Source organism: Echeneis naucrates, chromosome 24, assembly GCF_900963305.1.
Source record: "Echeneis naucrates chromosome 24, fEcheNa1.1, whole genome shotgun sequence".
In the NCBI taxonomy this organism is placed as follows: domain Eukaryota; kingdom Metazoa; phylum Chordata; class Actinopteri; order Carangiformes; family Echeneidae; genus Echeneis; species Echeneis naucrates.
The window spans coordinates 3,596,789-3,619,633 of NC_042534.1; positions in this window are offsets into that span (position 1 = coordinate 3,596,789).

Below are 22,845 nucleotides of genomic sequence, written 5' to 3' on the forward strand. Positions count from 1 at the left end.
ATTAGATCATTTATCACTATTAACCACCAAAAAAAAAAAAAAAGAAGAAAACCCTCAACCTCAAACCTCAAAATTGTAAGAGCAGCCTCAGTCTGTGCACATAGATCCCAGAAAATGTAACTTTTAAGGGTGTATTTCTTCCTCAAATTGCAGCAGGTGAGGTGAAACCTGGGTCAAAAACAAACAAACAAACACACTTAGCTCACCCAGTAGTTCTATTCAGATGCAAATCTTGTTACATCAACCTGAAAGAAAAAAGAAGACTTTTATCTTAGATTCTGGGAGGCTGGCATCTCACATTGATCAGTAATGAACCAAAATAAGATCAATCACGAAATGATAAATTAATCATTTGTATACTTTATAGAAGCCACTGAATATTTAAAATATATTAATGTGCACCAGTGATGTTTTCAAGGCACGTTTCATGCACCAATGCAAGTTTGGCCCAACAGTAAAAACGGAAATTTGACTTCTGCTTTCCTAATTAGCAAAGACTCCAGGGAGGAAATGGCTAATGATTCTGCTACAAGCAGGTTACAGAGAGCAGCATTCCACAAACAATGCCATACACACTTTGTTTCACTTCTGAATGCTGCGAAGTCTGCGTTCAACTGCAGGATAAATCCATCCAAGCTCAACTTCTCTGTCACATTTTTCATCCTGAATAAATCAAATCAAGTTGCTGTAATCTAACACAACTATGACAAGTTATAAGATTTCACTGCTAAAATTTAAAACATTTATTAATTTGCTTTGCTCCTCAGTAATCAAACACCCATCTGGGATTTGTGTTATGCTTTGGTCTCAAGGTGAATGTGTGTACCTAAACACAAACTGCCCTGTGTCTGTCTTCCAAGAGCAAAAGATTACATTCATTTGGCAGGAGCTTTTGCCAAAAAGGGACCAAGGAAGCACTGATTGATAATTCTCCTCTTAACTGGGATAACAGCTTTGTGAAAAACTGTCACTTTGCAAACTCTGCCAATCATGTCAATTTGGTTTTGCTGACGAGCCTCCCTTCTAATTATAGTTTTAAAATCGTTCACGTACCAGGTCCCCACGAGCTCAGACCACAAGAAAAGCAGGTTGCTGGTCAGATAAGACAAAATTATGCTCTCTGCTGCAAATTAGACAAGTAAAATACAAACATTTATATGTGCCCGTACCAGATATACTTTCTCAATCTTCCCTCTACACCTGCTCTCCCAGGAGTTCCAGGGTCTCTGTCCAAAAGAAGAATTTCCTCCCCCATGCAATTTTCTCTGAAGTAGAAGAGGAAAGGAAAAAAACCTTTTCCCTGCCATGGCCCACTGTCACACCTGCGGAGATAATCAGTCAGAATTATGAGGCACTCATTTCTTGCCTCTTGAAATCCAATTTATGTGATTACATTTCTGCGGCTGTGCAGTCTATCAGTTCTTCAGAAGCTCATTTGACATCACCAGGTAATGGACTACAGTCTTTACATTCTGACCAAACCCAAGTAAGTGCACGGTGGGTTGCAAGGTGCAAATTGTGCCAGAAGATGTGACTATGGCTTCTGCTGCCTTTCTGTTATTTGGTATATGGACACCTGAAAAAGCAATTTGCCCTTAAAATTGAGCTTTTAACCTTCAAGTGTCATGATGGCACATAACTAATGAACATTACTGAAATTTGGTCCCTGTCATTTCTAAAGCCTGCTACTCCAGCCAGCCAGCCGTCGGCAGAATATGTTTTAAGTACTTTTGTCCCCAAGCTGTACCATCTCTGCTCATGTTGCTCCACAACGGCACTGTATGTGCTATAGAGGGTGTGGAGCCATCAGTTTCTTTTATTTGCAGACATCAACCAACCTGAAAAAAAAAAAAAAATTGAAATAACATGACAGTCTTCATGTGTCTAAAAACAACAGATCAGTTATTATTTGTGCTTCTAAGTACAAGCACCTTCGATGTGCTTCTTTACAAATCTCCTCGTTTTCTCTCATTGCCTGCCATCAGTCCCCATGAAGAAAAATTTGGGGAGATTGGCATCCCAAGAAAAAATTATTTTGCAAATGCCCAAAAATTATATATGCTAACCTTTATAAAAAGGCATTTACTATCGGAAATATGCCTCAACCACCAGGTGCATAGGAAGAGAGAGAGGTGAGAGTAAAACGGTAACCATAATCTACACCAGATCAACTTTGTAAAGAGAGAGAAACAGGAGAAAGATGAGTGTCCATATAAGTAATTTGAAACGTCAAACTTTTACCTGAGTGGGTGCTGAAAACAGTAATTTTAAAGCAGCCACCTAGAAATTTCCATTATGACTCCCTACATAGCAGCTGAAAAGGTAAGTATGTGGCCCATACTTCAGCAAAATGAAACTTATGGTCCAGCACACACCGACAGCTGGGACATCTGACAACTGATTTGGGCCGCAAACTTCATTTTGCTATCATGTGCAATGTAATGGTGACAACACTGTTAAAAAAACATCCCAACAGAGTCCAGATTTCAGCAGATACTAGTGTGTTCCGCTGGTGGGTCAGCCAACATGCATCAGTCTCTGGGATACATCATCCTCATTTAAAAGTGAGCAGGCAGTGTTGTTGTCAGTATTAATAATCATACCAATCAGGGATTGGTACCTTAATTGGCCCCTACAGATATAATCACATCTGTGATTATAATGAGCTACAGTATAAACTCTGTGATGGTGTGTATGGCAATATATGAGGAAAATGTTTTTAAGGCTGTGTTTTTGTGCGGAAACAGCTGGTACAAAGAAAGGAGAAGTCCTCTGTAACCCGGAAGAGATGGATCCATCAGTAAGAGGAACACAGAAGGTTATGTCCCCTTCAAAGCTCATAACCCCAAAGATCTGCCCTCCGTCTCACTACATTTGTTTATGTTTTTACATAAACAGCGTTATGGCTTCTATATGTAAATAAAGCCACCAAACACCTAAAGCCTGATCCACTATATTGCATGATCACTATTATAAGCCTTAATCTGTGTTGACTAAAAAGCTTTAGAGCTAAAAATATATCTACAAGTATGTAATCATAAACAAACATGTTAATTACTTTCTTTCCCTAGAAAATTTGCATGAAAAACAAGGAATCAAAACTGCTTGACCTCCAGGCTGGCAGGGTCTTGTGGAGATCAGAGGTTCATGTTGACCTGTGAAGTCACTGGATAGGACAGGCATCACATGCTGGCAGCTTTATAGAAGTGAGAGTGGGAAGTTGTTCGCTTATTGTGGCAACCTGGCACATGAGGTTACAGTGAGGGCACTCTGGGCAGCTTGTTTTTCGGACGCTGACCAGTGTGGGAACCATTTATTTGCTGCGATCTGCAGAGATGGAACAGGAAGTGTAAGATGATTCAGCTGGTTTTAGTAGAGTTATACTTTTATATGGAGGAGTGTGTGGGCCGAGGATTAAAAATTCTTTTAGCCTTCACTTTTGCTCTGGTGCTTGCTGCTCAAAAAAATGGGATGGAAAAAACAAACAAACAAACAAACTAGAATAGTTCCGACCTTTAAAATCATGTCTCAAAATTGATCATAATTATGATCAATTAGCTTTCATTTATATTTGTATCTGTGTAATCTTAAATTGTAATTTAAGGTATTTCATGAGTTGAATTTACTGTATTGTACTGCTTGTTTTGTTTTTACCATCGCTGCTGATTTACTTTTTAAAGATTACTGTTATCATTGACAAACCATTAATCTGATTTATGATGCATGGTTAGAAATAAATATTGTTGTAAGTTACAGAGAGGTAGTGAAGGATGAACACACAGTACTTCATAAACTTGAAACAAAGATAAAAGGATAAAATGAAGAATGAAGAGGACAATTTCTTTGATCAGAGGAGCCAGACAACACTGATTTGTTTCCAGACTACCACCAGGTTCATGGCTGAATCTACAAATTTCCAAAAACCAAAGAGTTTAAGGAATGTACTCGCCACAAGGTCCATTTAATAGATTTTATATATTGATGCATCCTTCTTGATTTTGACAGCTTTATAGAGGAATTACACAAAGCCAGAAAAATAAATGGAAATGTGATCAAATCATCTTCATCCACAAATATTGGATGAAGTTGCAACACAGATGTTAGCTGTGTTAAAAGGACTTCTTGTCAGTGTTTTCGGCCTCATTTGCAGGTGGGCAACTCCATTTTCTGAGGATGATCATGTGAAGCAATCAAAAGTTGCAGCAAGGACACAAAATATTTATTCTACAATATGTAAATTAGGAAAAAATCTTTTAGCATTTCATGATTGTTAATGATTTAACTGATGTTGTGAAACATGTTCTTCTTTGGGACAAGGCTTACATTATTATCTCTTGTCTCCATACTATATGCGGCAACAGGGCATCTACTTAAATGAAAGATTACACTGTCACCAAAATCTTACCAAAACTGCTGCCTTAATTCTAAAATACCCTTCAGGCTTTCGGATGGATTGATTTTTATATTCAGCAGGTTTTACAGGACATCTACCATTTAAAGCATATGCTGATGTTTATGTTCAATATGCAGGGGAAAAAGAGAATTTTTTTTTTTTTTTTTGGTGCGTAGCCAAGATTTTAACCACAGAAGAAATCTCCACATCTGTCCATTTTATGCAATCCATATCTTAAAAAGACTTCAACACATCTCAATCTTCAAAATTACGATGCTTAACCAACAAAATCAACTGGTCCAAATCTGATTCACCTGGAATAGATTTTTATTCAACTGGTAAGATTTGTCCTGAGGGTATTTTGCTAAAAGCTATTTAATGAGTTTAAGTTTCACTGTAAAAAAATGAACAGCACTACCCTGACAACTGAGGAGGAGTCTGACACACTGATTTGTTGCTGTTTGACAGACTAAAAGCTTATTGGCAAAGGTTTTGTTTATATTTGTGTGAACCCACAAAATAGATCAGCCGCTCCCAGCAGAGACAGGATAAGGCATTATATATTTGAGGGTAGACATTAGTCAACTTAGTTTTAACATGAAAAACTTTGCGTATTTTCAATCTAAAGCGTTGGTGAAATGACCAGTGAAGTACACCTAAGTTTCTTTCCGACAAAAAAAAAAAAAAAAAAAAAAAAAGGAGCTATAATTCTAGCTACATTCTTATACTAACAATGGATCACATGGATAAGGGTGATGTAAAAAGATTTCAGTCTCTGCCATCTCATTGTTTTAGTTATTTGGTACAACAAACTCCATGGTACGTTATATGACAAAAGCTAAAACAGACCACAAATAAAGATAGAGATGAGCTGATGAACACTGAGCTGGTGGGAAGATCAGATCCAGAAATTTCCCTCAAGAGGAAGGCTTTGTCGAGAGTAGCACTAAAGAGAGACTGATTATTGGTCAGAAACACACACTACGACAAATGGCAGAGTGGCAAAGTTTTGTTGTTGATTTTCCAAGCTGAAAAAAGTCTCTGAATAGTGTGGACCCCTCCCCAGTGCATGCCGGTCTATGCTCTTACTGCTCTTACATTTCTGTCCATGGAATGTTTAAGTGGTTTTACTGGAAATTCCTAAAAAAAAAAGAAAAAAAGAAAAATAAATGTAATATTATAATTGAAAAGCAAAAACAAACATCAACAAACATCTCTTTTCAAATTTACCATGAATGTTTGATCTCGTGTTTACGTCGCTTCTTGTAAATATTGGTTCAGTCTGATCCATAAAGAATATTGTTGGGCTTGCAGTGCACACGAATGTATTTGTCAGGAACAAAATGTTTTCATGTGGGTTGACAACGCTCTCTAGTGGTCATTTCCCTCCCCTAAACTAAATAGAAATCTTTTTACCTTTTTTCCTGATAAATGTGATAAAGCTGCCAAAACAGGGCAGATATGTCCACAAACAGCGATGAACAAACTTATGTCTGGAGAATTAGTTTTTCACCTGTTGGGGCACATTTTATCTGTATTATTCGGATATTACACGTCGCCATCCTGCAATTTCATTTATATTTTAATTAAGGGCCCAAATAGAAACTGATGACAAGACGCAAAGAAAGAAAATTTCGATTATAAAAATTCTTAAAAAAAAAAAAAAAGGTGTTCCAAGACATTCCTGTCTTTTCCTGTCAAGTACATCTACATTATGTATACACACATGCATGCACGCACGCTAACACACACACACACACACACCCACCAGATGCTGATACAAAAGGAGGAGTTCAGTGAGGTGTAAAAACACTAATGGGATCTCTGACAATATAATTAACTAATGAGGCTGATGGAAATGACAGCTCTCTGTCACCAGACACCCTCACTCCTGTTCCCCACATTACCCTCCTCCACCCAAACCCTCCAACCACCACCAGCCCCCACCTACATCTGCTGCTGCTCTCTCAAACACTGAGTATGCTTTGTGTGTGTTCATGAGTTTTCTTTTTAAAAACATTTCATTAAAATTGAATCAATTTTGAGAGCCTGGTTTAATTTAAATGGCTAATATTGAATAAGCCAGAGTTATCTAAGTAGAAATGCAATAAATATAGTAATTTCATAGTGGACCAATGGTTTAAACAACTGGTTATATTCCATTTTCAATTATTTCAACATTAGGAAAACAGCAAATTTAAAAAGGCTGGAAGGAGAAAATGTTTGTGAATTTGGCTCAGATAAATGTTACAATGATTAATTTCTTATTAAAACAGTTGGCAATTATGTTTCTGCTGATCATCCAGTCAATTAACTGACTCAATTCATCAACTAATTCACTGCATACTGAGCTGCGCTATCTGTGTGAGCTCCAATGAAAAATAGAGCCGTGATGTAAAAGTCTGGAGTGCATTTACCGCTCGTTTTCATCATTTTAAAAAACAAACTTTTTAGCCTAAAATATTTAACAAAAAAAAAAAAAAAAAAAAGAATACAAGAAAAATCTCCACACACACACACACACACACTATCTGGTGTACGCTGGCACATCCATCTCTGACTCCTCAGTGAAGGCACCATTTGAAAACTCTCCAGTTGTTAGCTGATTGGCTAATGTGACTGCTGGTTAACAGTTAACCTTCTTTCATGCTTGGTTTCACGGTTAGCTCTAATTCACTAAGGAGGTGAGAAATGTGTGCCGAAATCGCCTATGTGGCTGTGGAAGCTGTAGAAACATCACACTTACATTGTGCCTGTGTGTCATTGATTTATTACTGAGCCACAGAAAAAGAAGCAGCTTCCTTTGTGTCCCAGTATAAAAGCCAGGAACGTTTGGATGGCCCATTAATTAGGTGGTTTGTTGTGCTTTTGCATACTCTGGTAATGATTAAAGAACCCCGTAGCTGCGCACTGTAGTGGCTTTGTTTTTGTTTTTTTGGCATAATTTTGAAAACGGCATAGGACAACTGTTAATTATTAAGTAAAACTATTCACCTTTCACCAAACTCACATTCACAGCCCCAACTCCAAGATATGGATAGATGGGAACACGAAAATAACAGTCACAGCACTTCAGGACGTTGGAAGAGCAGCATTTAGTACCTTTAGTCAAATGAAGATGCAAGACTAAGCAAAAAAGAAACCTGGAGCACAGGCTGAAATAAAATCCTCCTTGCTTGCTTAGGCATAATCAGAAATAGTAGCACAATTGGTCATATAGTGTCATGAGCAGTTAAACTCATTTCATTGTACTTAAATTTTGGGTTCTGGTCATCCTTGAATCCTGGAGAGACCTTTCTGCCGCATCACAGCAGGGGGCAACTCCTGCTATAAATGTGTAAAGTAAAGTTGTAGAGGCCACAGTCCGACAGTAGGGGTCAATATAAGCACATGTAGCCAAAATAAATACAGCACAGTACCAAGAGCTTGTACTAAAATTTTAATCTGAACACACTGGCTGTTTTACACACTTGCACCATCAGTTCCCTGGCTGTATGTTGACAGTCCTCTCTATACTGATATTGGAGTTATGTCTACATAGCTGTCTCTCCTTCTGTCAGATGACCTGCTCACCTTCATGTGCTTTGTTGTGGCCAATCACACCACCAGTCAAAAGTGGATTTGGTGGTGAACGCATACACAACATAGGTGCATAGTAAAAATCTGCTGCACAGTGAAGTTATGGTTTCAAATTCAGAACCAAATGCAAGTATCTTTTTGACCCTTTGTTTAGTGTAATATTTATACAATCCTTAAATGGGGTGATGCATTCATATTGTGCTTTTGCTTAACAAACAGCCAGTGGAGCCAGGAACTGACTGCCCCCCACAAATAAACGATCTTTTGAACTTTACTCCCCCAACGGCATTATTACAGAATATTGTAGTATCGTCTTTTTTGTGCACTCTCCTGCTTCGACTGTGCTGATTTTGCAGGTCAGAACTGTGTGGTGCTAATAAAACGGTTTTACTCCACCTGCCCTCACTCAGATATAAACAGGGTGGACAAAACAATAGGAAGAACAATCTGCAGCCCCATAAAAGACAGTTAAATCAACACTTCCCTAAAACAGTTACCAAAAAAAAAAAAAAAAAAGCGCTCATAACTTTCACAGGGGTAGAATTTATTGCTGTCACATCGGGCAGGTGTACTCAATAAAGTGACAACTGTATGTCAAAGCTGTCAGATGGATTATTTGCCACTAATGCTCAGTGATGACTGAGTTTCAGGCCAACAACTGCTGGCAATCTAGCAGCTAATATAAAGGTCAAGAGATGTGGTTGTTGTGCTGGGGGGGAGAAAAAAAAAAAACCCAAACTAATACTTAAATACATATATAATTTTTAAATATATAAAATGTTAGTGTGCCATCTGTCAAATTGTGTTAGACAAGACAAATTCTTAACACTCAAGACTCTAACCTGGTTGTTCAGAATTACAGTAACTATATACACACTATTTAGTATACCTAAAATGCCATGGGCCATGATAAACACTAAGCCTTTTCTTCTTCTTAATCTGAGCTAATCTTAATCTGACACCAGTCACTAATACGTGGTGGGTGTGCATTTTTACCACCTGCAGGAGAGAATATAAAAGCCAGGATGCCCTTTTAACCACATCTACAGGGAGAGATTACAAACCAGACTGATGAAGCAAAAGTCCTTCAGAAACATTACATTAGATGACCGATTTCCTCACTGAAACCCAAAACACAGATATTATCATATTCTAAAATGTTATCCCAGGCCACAGTTTAAAAATAAACCGGCTCTTTGCTCCTCTCTGTTTGTGTGAGTAAAGCAGAAATCCTTCCCTCCCTCCTTTGGCTATAAACTTACTGACCCTCTTTGCTGCAGCAGTAGTGCTCATCTCTGCATTGACTCCCTCAATGGAGAAAAATCAATAATCACGGGTCAAAACAGCCACTGAAGGAAGGAGTATTCTTAACACTATAAAACCGTCAGCACAGGATTTACGGAGGATGTAGCCGTGGACTGAACACAAAGATTCAGCCTTGGTTTGTTTTTACTTATATCCATGTTTAAATGTACATAGTCCAAGTACTTGGGTGCAAGCACCGTCTCTATTGAAATGCTGATGTCTGGAAGAAGGTCCGGCAGCAGTTGTTCTCTCCACGAAAAATGAATTCTTCCAAGCTGTTGTAATGCTTTTAAGGATCATCAGTTAGGCTCATTTTTCTCTGAATAGGCCCAAACACCCTCCACACAAAGAGTTTGTCACCCTCTCTTCGCACCACAGTTACAGGATATCCAAAATAAGCACAGCGTTACAGGCTCTCCTTTACTGTTGTAACCAAATAAAGACCGATTCTGCTGATAGAGATTGCGCACTCATATTTTAGAGCATGTTATTTGTTTTACCTATGGATTTTGGTGTTTCCTGTGTGATTATTGATCGGCACAGCTGTTTTGCAATGATCTGTTTGGTATTCCTGCTGTGTGATAATGATCATCATCGAGATCAAATAAAAGTAAAACGTTCAAAATAGTTAAAAAAAAAAAGATACAAAATAAATATGAGGATCGGAATATATCTAATTGGAGCAAATTCACACAAAGCTCACACACGCAGGGAACCTCTGATAGGCTGAATGTGAAGACATCAGCCTTTCTCCTTTCCACACATCTCTCACCTCTCAGCACTCTCAGCCCTCGTCATCAATGTGCTGCCACGGAGTATCTTTGGCTCCGCGCCTGCTGGTGTCCGTGCAGTGCTCATGCTCCTTATCAGGTGTCGGATGTAGGTTTGGTGCCACTGAAGCCTTGTCCATTTCCCCTCACACCCTGCTTTTTAAGCTTTATTACATGGACCAAAGTAGCACAACAAAGGCACAAATAGCACTGACCGCTTTTTGGTGGAGGGGAAGTGACAGCCGCAGCCTTGTTTTTCTCGAAGTGGAGCAACAAAATCAATTTGGATGGTGGTATGCTCATTCAGGACTATGGCTGTATTTTAAAGCTTCACATAGGATTAATTGATCTCATGCCTAGATCAATTTCGTTTAATTGTAATTTATTCTTGAAACTGAGCTATCTGCTGGTTTCAGCAGCTTGAATGTTACAATTTGATGCTTTTGTCCCTGAGTGCATTTGGAAAGTATTCACACCCCTTTGTTCCTGTCTTATTCTAAAATAAAACAAAAAATGTTTTCCCCTTCATCTACACCAATGACAAGTGCAATCATCATGTTTGAAAATATATTAAAACTGGCAAATTAAATAACAGTACTCAGACCCTTTCCTTTGACACTACGACATGTTTCTCTTGATCACACCTGAGATGTTTCTGCACCTTGACCAGTGAGCCGAGTCCACTGGACAATTAAATTAATAGGATCAGATTTGGATGGTACACACCTGCCCATATAAACGCCAAATCAGGGTTGAACAAACTTTTTCCAAGTCTAAACTATTGCAACACATTTCCTCCAGCAGGAACTGCATGACAAATGCATGGACTTTGAGGCAACAGCAGTACTTTGAAGCTGATGCTAGCGTAGTTAAACTGAAATGTCCCATCCTAAACTGTCTGAAAGTTTGGAAAGTCCCATAGCCAACCGTGGGAATACAAGACATGAAAGCCTGTGGCACAGCAGCACGATAAGGAAATCAAACAGTTCAGATGCAATGTTGTCTGCTCAACATTATTGGCAATTAGTGGCTGATAAGTGGACAGGAAAGGCAGCAGACAGTGTGTGAATGTCATTAGACCACTCAAGTAAAGAGATTTCACCAGAAAGAGGTTGAAAGTGGCTGCTGTTGTCAAATCAAATACAAACCCCAACTCAATATACACCATGTAGGCACCCAGAAAACAATAAACAAAATTTGTGATAAAAATAAAAACTCTTTAGTCACCAGCTTCATTGATAGACAACCACAGGAAGAAAACACAAAGACAGAGCTCATTGTAAAGTCAGTTAAACAGAAATCCAAGACTGTGACTGAGGCCTGCTGAATATCAAGAACCAATTGATTTTCCAGTTCAGGGCCAAGCAAAGACAATTCAGGATAAAAAGGTATATTATATATATATAAAATTACATATAGGCAGAACTGTGCAGGACACAAGAAGCTAAAGACTCTGATGGTAACTGGAGAATAACAGTATCCGTCATATGACTGAGGCAGCTCAAATGCATTAAATCTATGGGTTTGTAGACACCTCCAATCAACTAAGGACACAGCCATGAAAAATCCAATGCTCTGTTATCAAATGGACAAACACAGGACACAAACTTCTACAGAGAGATGTCTGCAGAGGGCAACAGAGCCCATATGGCCTTGAGTTCAAATTTACTGTTATTTATTCCAATTGTAAGCTACTGAATATTTTTTTTCTATGGAACATATGAATGTTTGTTTACAAGTCCAAGAGAAATCTGTTACTATTTTACAGCCATTTTAAATCGATAACGTCTTATTTTATATATATATATATAAAAAAAAAAAAAAAAAAAAAAAATCACACTGTTTATCTTCAGAGTGGTACCTATGGCTTTTAGATAAACATAGTGGATGACATGACAATATTTCCAACAGTATGGAGTTCAGTCAACGTACTGAGTGAAAGTACCTACATATTTTATAGGGACACTATCGCTAACAAGCATTGAAACTGTGATTTTAATAAGAATTAAATTAAATGTCAGCCATTTAATGGAGTGGAGTCTTAAGCTATCATTTGTTCCATTTTTAGCTTTTGTGTATTTTTCCTACTTGCTCTGAGTACTATCACATTAACATTTTTGAATCCTGGAAGCTTTCATGTGGTTTGAAACTCAGATTTGATTTCACGTTTTATTTGAAAATGTGACACACTCGCTCTAAACCCCTAAACCTTGTTACACACACACACGCTTCATTCAGCCTGGGAATCATGATCATCGGGTGGAATTTTCTCCCTAGCTTTGATGTTTCTCCCATGGTGACTATTTATACAGCGACCACTTGGTGACTGGAGAGTGCAAGTCTCTGCTGCAGCATAGATCCCCACTGTACTCAAGCATATAAACACGGTCCGGGCTCACAACACTGCCCTCCTTATCGACAGGAACCCAAAGTTCCTCCAGTGGAAATGTCTTTGTTCCCTCTCGGCTGCCACACAATGAGCGCGACTCTCTGGAGTCAGCTGAAGGCACTGCAAGCGAAGACCTTCAGTCATTCCTTGCATAGCACGGCGAAGGCGCTGACCTTGGCAAGAGGCTATTAAAATAGTTCTCCACCAAACACACATGTGCACAGTCACCTTGGCACATGAAACCACACTCCTGTATGCAGCAAAACATGTTTTACTACTAGCTTCCATCTTAAAAACAAACATTTGGAAAGACAAAGAAGACTAAAAGGTAGATTTTGTTGATCTACACAGCTCTGTGTTTATTTATGTAACATTTTATCAACAGCTTTAACTCAGACTTATTTGTATCATTCATTAATTTCTAAATTTAGACTTAGTGCTTTCTGAAAGCTGAAGCTGATCTATTTCTGGTCTGCTAATGGCTGAATTTATCATCAACAAAATTCTGATAAATCCTAAAGATATTTGGTTTAATGGCAAACAAGACAAGAAAGAGCATTAATTTGTCTGGATAAAGTGATTTATTTTGGCTTTTTCCCCTGAAAAGTTACAAACAAAATCATTTACCTCGCCATCAATGTCTTCGCCACGCATTTCTCGAATCAGCTGCATTTGCTGCAAGTTTATTTTAAAGCCAAATTTGGAATTTAAAAAAAAAAAAATTACCCTACCAAAGTGTCAGCCTTAAAACTAAACATCCATCTATTACACTGCACCAACCATTCAGATCCACTGATTTGTCATTATCTCTCAACCATATGCATCTTATTTATTTAATCAATTCATTGGCTCATTGACATCAGGACACAGGTACTGCAGTGTGTTATGAACAGGAGTTTATGACCGTCCACCATGTACTGTGGAATAACTGCACAGATTGACAACAGACTCTTGAAAGTATAAACCAACCTACCTACAGTTTCAGCAGAGAAGAACACAAACACGCACACCCAAACACACTCCCACACATGGATTTTCCCTAATGACTTCCCTCACGGCAGCAGTCACTTGGAGCTCCACAGAGGATGAAATCCTGTTACAGCTGGCTTTTCATGATGCCTTTAACTGCATTACACTCCCCTCTCAAGTCTAGATCCAATTTCCCTATCAAACAAGGCAACGCGCACACAGCCCCAGTGTGACAAGGCTGCCTGCTTTTAATGTCATATAAAAAAAAAAAAAAAAAAAACAAAGTATGTTTTTCTTCCCTTAGAATCTCCAGTGGCTGGGCTCTCTGGGAACGGGAACCCAGACAGACAGGGGAGGAAAGGGGGAGCAGTGATCGACTCTGGTGGTTTGCATGTGTGTGCAGTCCTCCTGATAATAGAAAGACAAGGAAAATCCTCCTGGGTAAGGACATTTTTTGTTAGCCCTCATCTGTTCATTAGCTTGTTTAGGATTAAGAGTCGGGTTATGGGTTATAATAAGGATGTGAATCAAAAATAAATTAGGTTAAGCTTTAAGGGTAGGGCTTTAATGAATGGGGTTAGAGGAGAAAAAGCATCAGATATTCTGGGGGGGCGTGTCTTTCTTGTTTTCACCTAACTGACATTATAGGTAAAATAATAAGTTTATTGATACATTGGTCTATGACAGAGTGGAATCTATCATCAATTTTAATTATTCAACTACTCAACGACAGAAAACTGATCAGTTTACACTTTCTTTTGGAACAAAAACTAGGTCTGATTAATTAGGATGAGCAGTTGAGAGTCAGCACAATCAGCTTTACTGACAGCCACTGATCTTTAAGGGATGGCTGGTCCACGGGAGGTCACATTTCCCTCCCCCCCGGTCCAGCAGCAGAGAAACCGTCTGTCTGTTAGAAAGGCTGCTGCAGCTTCGACGACATGTTCGTCTGGATAAAAGGTCTTCCTTATTAAGTCAGCTGTCACATCGGGCACCTTGCCAAGCGGCACATCCATCCACTTGCTATTCCCAGCTGTGCCCTTATTGCTACGCCAACTGCCGAATCCTAGCATGACCTCAAACAACCTCGATTAAAGAGGTTTTTTCTAGTCTCATTATATTTTTCCACTTGGACAGGTGTTCAAACAGTTCCCCTCATCTGGCTATGAGTGCCTAAATATCTACACTAATACATTTGAGGGAAAAAGTCAAATTATTGTGCATTTTCACTAATCCTACATGAATTTTTGACAATAGTTGCAACCAAATGCAACTTCAGCACAAGAGTCTTAATTAATTAAAAGGATCATTGCCCTCAAAGAATGCAATCAATTATCTTCATGTGGGACTCTCCGCATAACTTTCAATTATCCTTTCATTAAGTCATTGAATTGATTGAGTACAGATGGAGTTGACCTCTGATCAGCTATCTAAGGTCACGCCTGTCAAGTGTCAAGTTGTGGGAATTGATTAAAAGATCGAATGGGTTTCTGATTAATTGATTTTTTTTTCCTTCTGGAGAGTGTCCCTTTCACCATCAACTAGCAAGGAGAGACATTTAAACATTAATCAGTCTGAGGTTGGTAACTGCATTTCTCTTTGAGATCAAGATCTGGAACATATTCTGGATTTTTTTATTTTCTATTTTTCCTTTTTTTTTTTATAGTTATTCAAAATTAGCCAGTTGGCCATACCTCCATGTAGATATATGGCCAATCCAAACCAGAAATAGCATGCATTGAAGTCAAATATGAGTCTTACCTCAGCAATAACTTGGGAGTTCTTCCCGGGCCTGCAAAATAACTGATGTAGAAGCAACAGTATGTTGCTCAAAGGCACTGCTAAAGTTGGGAATTGCGCCATTGACAATGGTCTGGTCCCCTGAAGCGTCCAGCTGCCAGGGAAAAGCAGGAAAATGTCATATTTTAGGTTAAAAGATCAGTCCAACATCAGGAAAAATAATTTGCCACTATTTGGCCATCAATTAAAAGAAAACATTCACATCCTTAAAAAACAGTCATTTGCTGTTTTTACTGAGCACATGCACAACATAATATTCCACTTTTCAAAACGTTCTTTGTGATTTAAGCAGTTTTTTTTTTTTGGCTGTTTACACAGCTATATATATATATATATCCAGTCTCATTGTCGGGGAAGATGGGTCTTCTTTCTCACTTTTGCTGGATGCCTTGACGTCAGAGAGAAAGGCCAAATTGGGTTTCTCCACGGATAACAGGAGGGGCACTAACTGACTGAAGGATCAGTGGATGTTTGAAAAATGAAATGGTGGAATGCAGAATCATAACATATAGACACATACAGAAAACACTAACATGACAGATTTGTTGATTATTAAAAATGAGGGATGAGTTACTGCCCCACCCTGATCTGCCTTTTTACAGAACAAAAAAAAGACCAAGGAATTGAGGGTAGGAAAAGGGTTTCATAGAAGCCCTTGCTTCATTCATGACAACGTGTTTGTTAACTGAACCCTAAGGGAGTCAACAACAATTTGGAGAAAAGGGAAAGAGGGAAGTTGAAGAATCATCGCTATCAATGAAATACCCTTGAGAAAGGCACCAAGCCCTCACACGCTGATGTTTGGCCGCTCACTCCTTTATATAATAACAATTCAGGGAAACTTGTCATTGCTTTAAACTGCAAATAATATCTTTTCATTCTCTCCATTTCATGATGCAGAGGCTCATTTACTGTGAAAGTTTGATGCATGACTCAGATTAAGTTTTGAGTTTCACTTTGTTTAACACACTCAATCGTGTTCTCTCAGGCAGTATTTTCAAACACCTTAACTTGCTCACTTGACATGTCTCAAGGCAATGTGTTTCAGCAGCATGCCCAAACTGACTGAGGAATGTCTGACTGTACAAAATCGCTCATTCATTATTTCTTCATTCATAATGAACAAAGTGAGTCACGGCTGAGTCATACAGGAGTGCCAGTAAATGGCCTAAGCTAACCCACATTAACATTCACACTCCTCTGAATTTTATCAAAATTACCTCCACTTAAGCTCCAGTTACCCAATTGTTCATCACCACTTTGAAAAGCAATTAAAAAACCTCTCCTCTACTGGTGTTCCAAAGTTGAGGTTCATAAACTTCCTTTAATCGATAACACAGCCAAGATCCATTTAGTCGTTGTTTTGGAGCTTTTGTCACATAATTAAGAGCTTCAGAATGAGTATAGTAAAGATATGATCTTACACCGAGAAAGTTTCATATTAACAGAGCTGAAAACATAAATGTGAGGCCTTCCATTGTACCGTCTTGTAAAACACAGAAAATAATTTTATTACTTTTTTTACACAAGGTCTCATACATATTTCATTCCAAGACAAACCAGCAGGCTACACTTTAACAATTAAACTACCCAGCAGCAGACCATGTCCTGGTACAATCTGGACTAGTTTATATGACTATGTTTTAAATAAACACCATAAAACCACAATGCAAATGTGAATAGCACCCAGAGTAAACAGCAGTCACTGCAATCAGGAGATGCCGAGTAACAAGCAGCCCATAAACACAACTGAAAGAGACCCAGAAAAATTGCATAACAATTAGAAATATGCTTTAACGAAAGCAGTGTGTACTCACAGCCGGTGAAGGGAAGCTGTTGTCCTCCTCATCTGAGCAGAACGGCTCAGGCAAGACCCAGCTAGCTAGTTAGCTTATGCTAGCTGCTGTTAGTTAGCTTATGCTAGCTAGCTAACAGCAAACACGGTGTCAAAGGAACGATTTTCCTCCACAGAGGCGGTCGTGATGTAGACATTTTAGCTTTAAGATGCTACAGAAACATTAGCAGTGGCTGTAGAAAGGGCTATTTTACACAGAAACCTAACAGGAAGGTTACGATGGGGGTGGGGGGGGAGCCTCCAGTATCTAAGTTTAAATTGGCCGCCATTTTTAAAAGCGCGTCCGTTACACGTTACAGCGACTGGCGTTTGTCACGTGACCGAGTCCCCGCGCTCGGTAATAGACGACACAGGTCTTTATTCATTCATTCATTTATTAATTTACAGTCAATAAACATACTCATACAACAAAATAAAAACACTCAATTGCAAATAAAAAACTACTCAATGTGCTGCTTAACTGAAAGTACGGGAGTGTTATCGGCAGTACAGCCTTTTATTGAATGGCAACACAAAACTAAATGCTAACTGATGTATTTGTCCCAAGCAATGCAAAGACTTAGCAAGATAATAAAATAGCAATATAAATCTTAACTGTTTTGTTTTTTTTATTCTAATAGGCTATTACTGTCTTTTGCTGTCTTATCGTCTTTTGTCTGTTTTCCTTATGCACTGAGAAGGAAGCATTGAATTTCACTGAAGTACATTTAATAAAATAATAAGCCTGTCTTACTGTGTATGCTTTTAAACCCTTGTGTCGTATGTCCTACGTAATACTGCTCTTTTTGTCTTGACTTGAAAACGTAAACACTTTTAGAGGAATATAGTACCAGGTCTTTCTTTAGTTGATGGGTTAACAGTTGGCCGAATACATAGATACATTTAGTCTAGCCCATTGGCTCCACACAGTTTCAGTAAATTTAAATTTTGTTGTACTCCACATTTTGTAATGACCACTCAGTAGCTCCTGAGGTTATCTCGCACTCTTTAGTGTCACTCAGGTTGGGAGAGGTGCAAATTGACCTTCCATATCACTGTACATGGTATTGGGTTGCACTGCACACTGTCACTTGAGCGTTTACAAACAGACATGCTTGGAATATGTGGAAGCAAGCAAAGCAAGGGAAACTACAAGGTTACAAAAAAACTCAATCTGAAGCACACCATCTTGCCATCTGTCTGTTCATGTGCACAAAGGCTCCTGGTTGAGGTTTCAAAGTAGACACAAATTCACAGTTTGTTTACCCTCCTTGGCCCTTTGACCTTTCTCCATAACCTGCAAAATCCAAAATATGTGTTTTATATGATGCCCATGGCTGCAATGTCATCAATTTGGGGGACCAAAGCACAGTCCATTGAAAAGTCCTAATGGTAGTTATTTTAACATCAATGTGCCACAAAAATTTGTCTAAAAATATTGTTGCTATGCCTCCGCTTCAGAGCGGCGATATTGTGTTTATGGCAGAACCTCCAAAAATACATTTGGGTGTTAATTAACTGGGCAGCATGGAGGTAAAAGAAGAACAAATTCATTATTTATGGTTGACATGTTTAGGAAACCTTAAGCCATAAAATGATTTACAACTATTTGGGTAATCAATTAATAACTTTAAACCAAAATAATTATTTTGATTTTCTAGAAACACAGATTCAAGCTTATTAAATATATTTTTTTAGTTGGTCCTTTTCATGTTTCCTGCAGATATATATAATACTGTATGATACATGGCTTCAAATTTGAATTGGAAATTAAATGTATTTAAATATAAATTTGAATGAATTCAAATTTACATTTACTGTCTATATCCAATTATGTTCTTCTGGTGCGTATCTGCCATGTTTACCAACAAATTATTTAACTGTTATCACAACACATTTATGTGTGTAAACACATGTACATGCGCACAAAGACACACACACACACACACATACACTGAACAGTTGTCCCAGAAAAGCTGCCATGGCATTGCAAGACACTGTTGCACTCCCCCCGCCCCAGCCGTTCCCTCCCCTCTGCCAAGTTGTTGCCCCCCCACCCCCCTTCCACCTCCTGGTGCAGAGGGTACATGTGGGGGTTACTGCAGAGGCAAAACAGACCTGCAGTGCCAGCCAACAGTGTACAAACACACAGAGACACAGTCAGGACACTGTGGCTTTTTTCCTGCCTCAGTCAGGCCACAGTGCCAGCTGCAGCCCGCTGTCCACCAGCACGTGCCAGCTTGATATCCCGTAAGGGCCATGTTTGCTGTGTGTGCGTGTGTGTGTGTGTGTGAGTGTATGTGCGTGTTTAAAGGGACGAAGGGCTTAGCCTAAAATCCTGTCACCCAGCTGCCTCCACTGTCAGATGGTCCCAAAGACCCACATCAACAGATGTACAGAGCAGCCATGGGGAGCAGAGCACACACAAAATACCATCTCACAGTCAGTCCGCTTCAGTGTGCCTGAATGTACAGAAGGCACATGTGAGTATAGAACAGCCTACAACCCTCTTTGCTTGAATACAGTCAGATAAACGACGCCTTCATAGCGTAGCTGAATGCTTTCAGCCATTTTGAGCTGTGTGGTAGTACTACGTGTTTACAAATGCGGTGTACTAAGATGTCCTTGGCTGTTGCAAGGAGCCCCTTTTGGAATCTGGTGTCAGTTTACTGATGCAGTCTGGGATCAGTGGGGGGTGTATTGATGCTGACAGGCACAAAGGCAACTTGGCATTGCACGACTACTACTACTACTACTACTACTACTGCAACCACCTTGTATCAGCATTTGTCAAAAGATACAGGTTTTTATTCGATTAGGAGAGGAAGACGACACCAAAAGTATTAGCTTACAATTTTTAACTAGAAGGACTGATGATGAGCTTTAGAAAATTAGGTTAAATTCATCTTTCTTGAGTCTCTGGATATTACATTTTGTTTTGGGCTGCACCTATACAACACTAAACTCTACGTACACATTCTTTTAACAAATTAAACTCACAACATCCACTTGAAATGTGGATGTTGTGAGTGGTTAGAAACAAGAACAAAGAGTATGCAACCCCACATATGTCTGTTTAACAACTAACAGCAAAACCATGGCCAGTGACATGCTGTTCTTCCAACCTCCACTCTTCCGCGAAAGATTTCAATGACATTTTGGAGCATTGCTCCAGGGATTTCTTCCATTCAGCCACAAGGGCATCAGAGTGGTTGACCCCTGATGTAAGGGCGTTGCACAGCATGACTCACAGTTTGCATTCCAGTTTATCACAAAGGTGCTAGATGAGGGGTGAGATTTAAGCCAAACTGTGTGGAAGACATTTTTTAATAACTCTGTATGCAAAAACAGGAAGGGGGCTCCAGCCATCAGAAAATGATATTATACAAATACACATACAAGAACCAAAAAGGAATTTGGCCAAATTTTTCCTTAATATGATCAAACGAGGCACAGACAATGTGGCCAACCCCCTCTTAAATTGATTTTACAGTCATCCGTATATTAATATATCCCTTAACATTATCAGCTCCCTTCCTCTTTCCGTCCATGACTCCAGCATTTCCACCAGGCTGTGTAAGTCGATCTGCCTTTCCGACAACGGGCGGTCCCATTAGCGCCAGCCATGGGCACCCATGGGAGTCGGGAGGAAAACTGTCCCACCCCCCTCTCTACCCAACATCATAACATTACTCATGAAACATTCACATCTTTATGTGGCCAGGATGATCACGCCAGCCTCCCATTGGCGGAGACCGGATCGGCCCAGAACGGGAGATGAGGTTCTATTGGTGTGGTGGGGGCCGAACTGATGGCAGGACTGTGAGGAGGCTGGTGAGGAAACTGGATCGATCGATCAGCCCACATAGATGAGGGCAAGGGCAAGTGCTGCAGGGATTGAGAGGACTGTTATTTTTGTGTGAGTGATGACAGTCAAAGGTTGAAAGTAATTCTTCATCTGACTTGCATTTAAAAAGTTTCTTCTCAGCAGAATGAACGCATTTGGAACAACACTACTAAGACGAGCAAATTCATCTTGCAGTTTATGTTTAACAACTTAAAGTAGTGCAAACTACCTGTATGGATGCAGGTAGTTTAAGTTTCATTTGCACAGGTTTTGCAATATCCGTCTGTTCTTAAATGATTGTCAACATTTGATTTGACTCAATTGGACTGAGTTGATAAATGAAAGCTGCTCATTTTGTTAGCAGCCTGCTATTTTGTGAACCAGAGCCTTTCCACTGAAAACATTTACCTTGAGCTGTAATGAAGGCTCAACCAAACAAGATGTGGCCTTAAAAACCAAATATCAAACTGAAAGGTGCTAAAAAGCACATCGTCGTATTCAGAAGTGTCAGGTGGCCTGTGTCTGACTCCACTTTTGCATTGTCATTTGATCCCTTGTTGTATAGAAATATTGATCACAGCAGTTTTAAAGCATGGTGACATGGCGTTTATTGGTCCAATGGTAATCAGATAAAGGTATGTTTTCATTACATGCAATTCTGTTATGCAAATTAACACTATAAACCAATTACATTTGAATTTCCCCCAGCTGACTCATTTGATGGTGTAGATGGTGTAAACTTTCCATCATTTCTCACGTTTGGGTTGAGGTAATTATGTCCTTAAAGTTAGAGGCCTTCGGCCGGTTTATTATTGTAACCGGGACAATGAGAGTCGTCTGATCTTAAACATTTCCTTATTTTAACTCAAACTAGTTCTTTCTCAGATCTAACCCAGAAGTTTTTGTGCTTAAACATAATCTTGAACATTTCCTCATCATTGGCGACACCTACGGTGATTAGTGGTAATTGCAAGTTTGTTTTTGAACCACAGATTTCCAGACATTGTTGATTGTTTGCATGGTAATGACTGTTGCCATGACAATGAAGATCATTTTAAACATCGTTAGGGATGTGGTAAAGATTCCCAGCACTGATAAGTGGATCTTTAGCAAAACCAAATATTACAAGCATGATCATGATGTGTCAAAACTGTTTTAATAAATACCTGGGATGATTATTTAGGGCAATTAAACATCCGCTAAAAGAAACTTTTTTTTGGGCTTTGTACAAAATTACCTTATGTCCATTGAAGAATAAAATGTATACAATATGTATTTTTCAACTTTTAACACCAGCAATGACGCATCTTTAATTCTTTATTTTGCTGTGTCCCATTTACAGAAAATACAATGGCGTTCTGAGAAAATGACATGATATGGAAAGGGGGTAAAACTTTGTCCTTTTGAAATGAGTTGGTAACTTAACACCAAAAAAAAAAAAAAAAAAATACAACAACAACCCCCCCCCCCAAAAAAAAACGAAAAGAAAGAAACCCCACATTTGCATGGTTGAAAAAAGAAATTCTGGATCGGCAAATATTGTTCCCATTATTAAAGCCTTTAAACCAAACATGAAGCTAATGCATGATGTCTGCATTTGACCTACTGATATCCACATTTGTGAGACTCAAGAGCGACAGTGGATTGTTGTTTTTTTTTTTGTTTTTGTTTTTAATCCTCCGTCAGTGTTTTATTCCACAGATCTCCATGATAGCAAAGTGAAACAAGGAGAGCGTTTTACTTAGGCGAATAAAACACGCCACAATACACCACACAATGTTTTAAAGAGTTACTTTCCTTAATAGTGAAAACAAACAACACCACAAGATGACCAGTGATTACACAAATAATGTATTACTCGTTACATTAAGGCACCTAAATCAAAAGGTTTTGTGATGGGTTTAGAAATGGTTTGAAGTGTTGCAGGGGGAAAATGCTTTAAAGGCTGTAATATCAGGA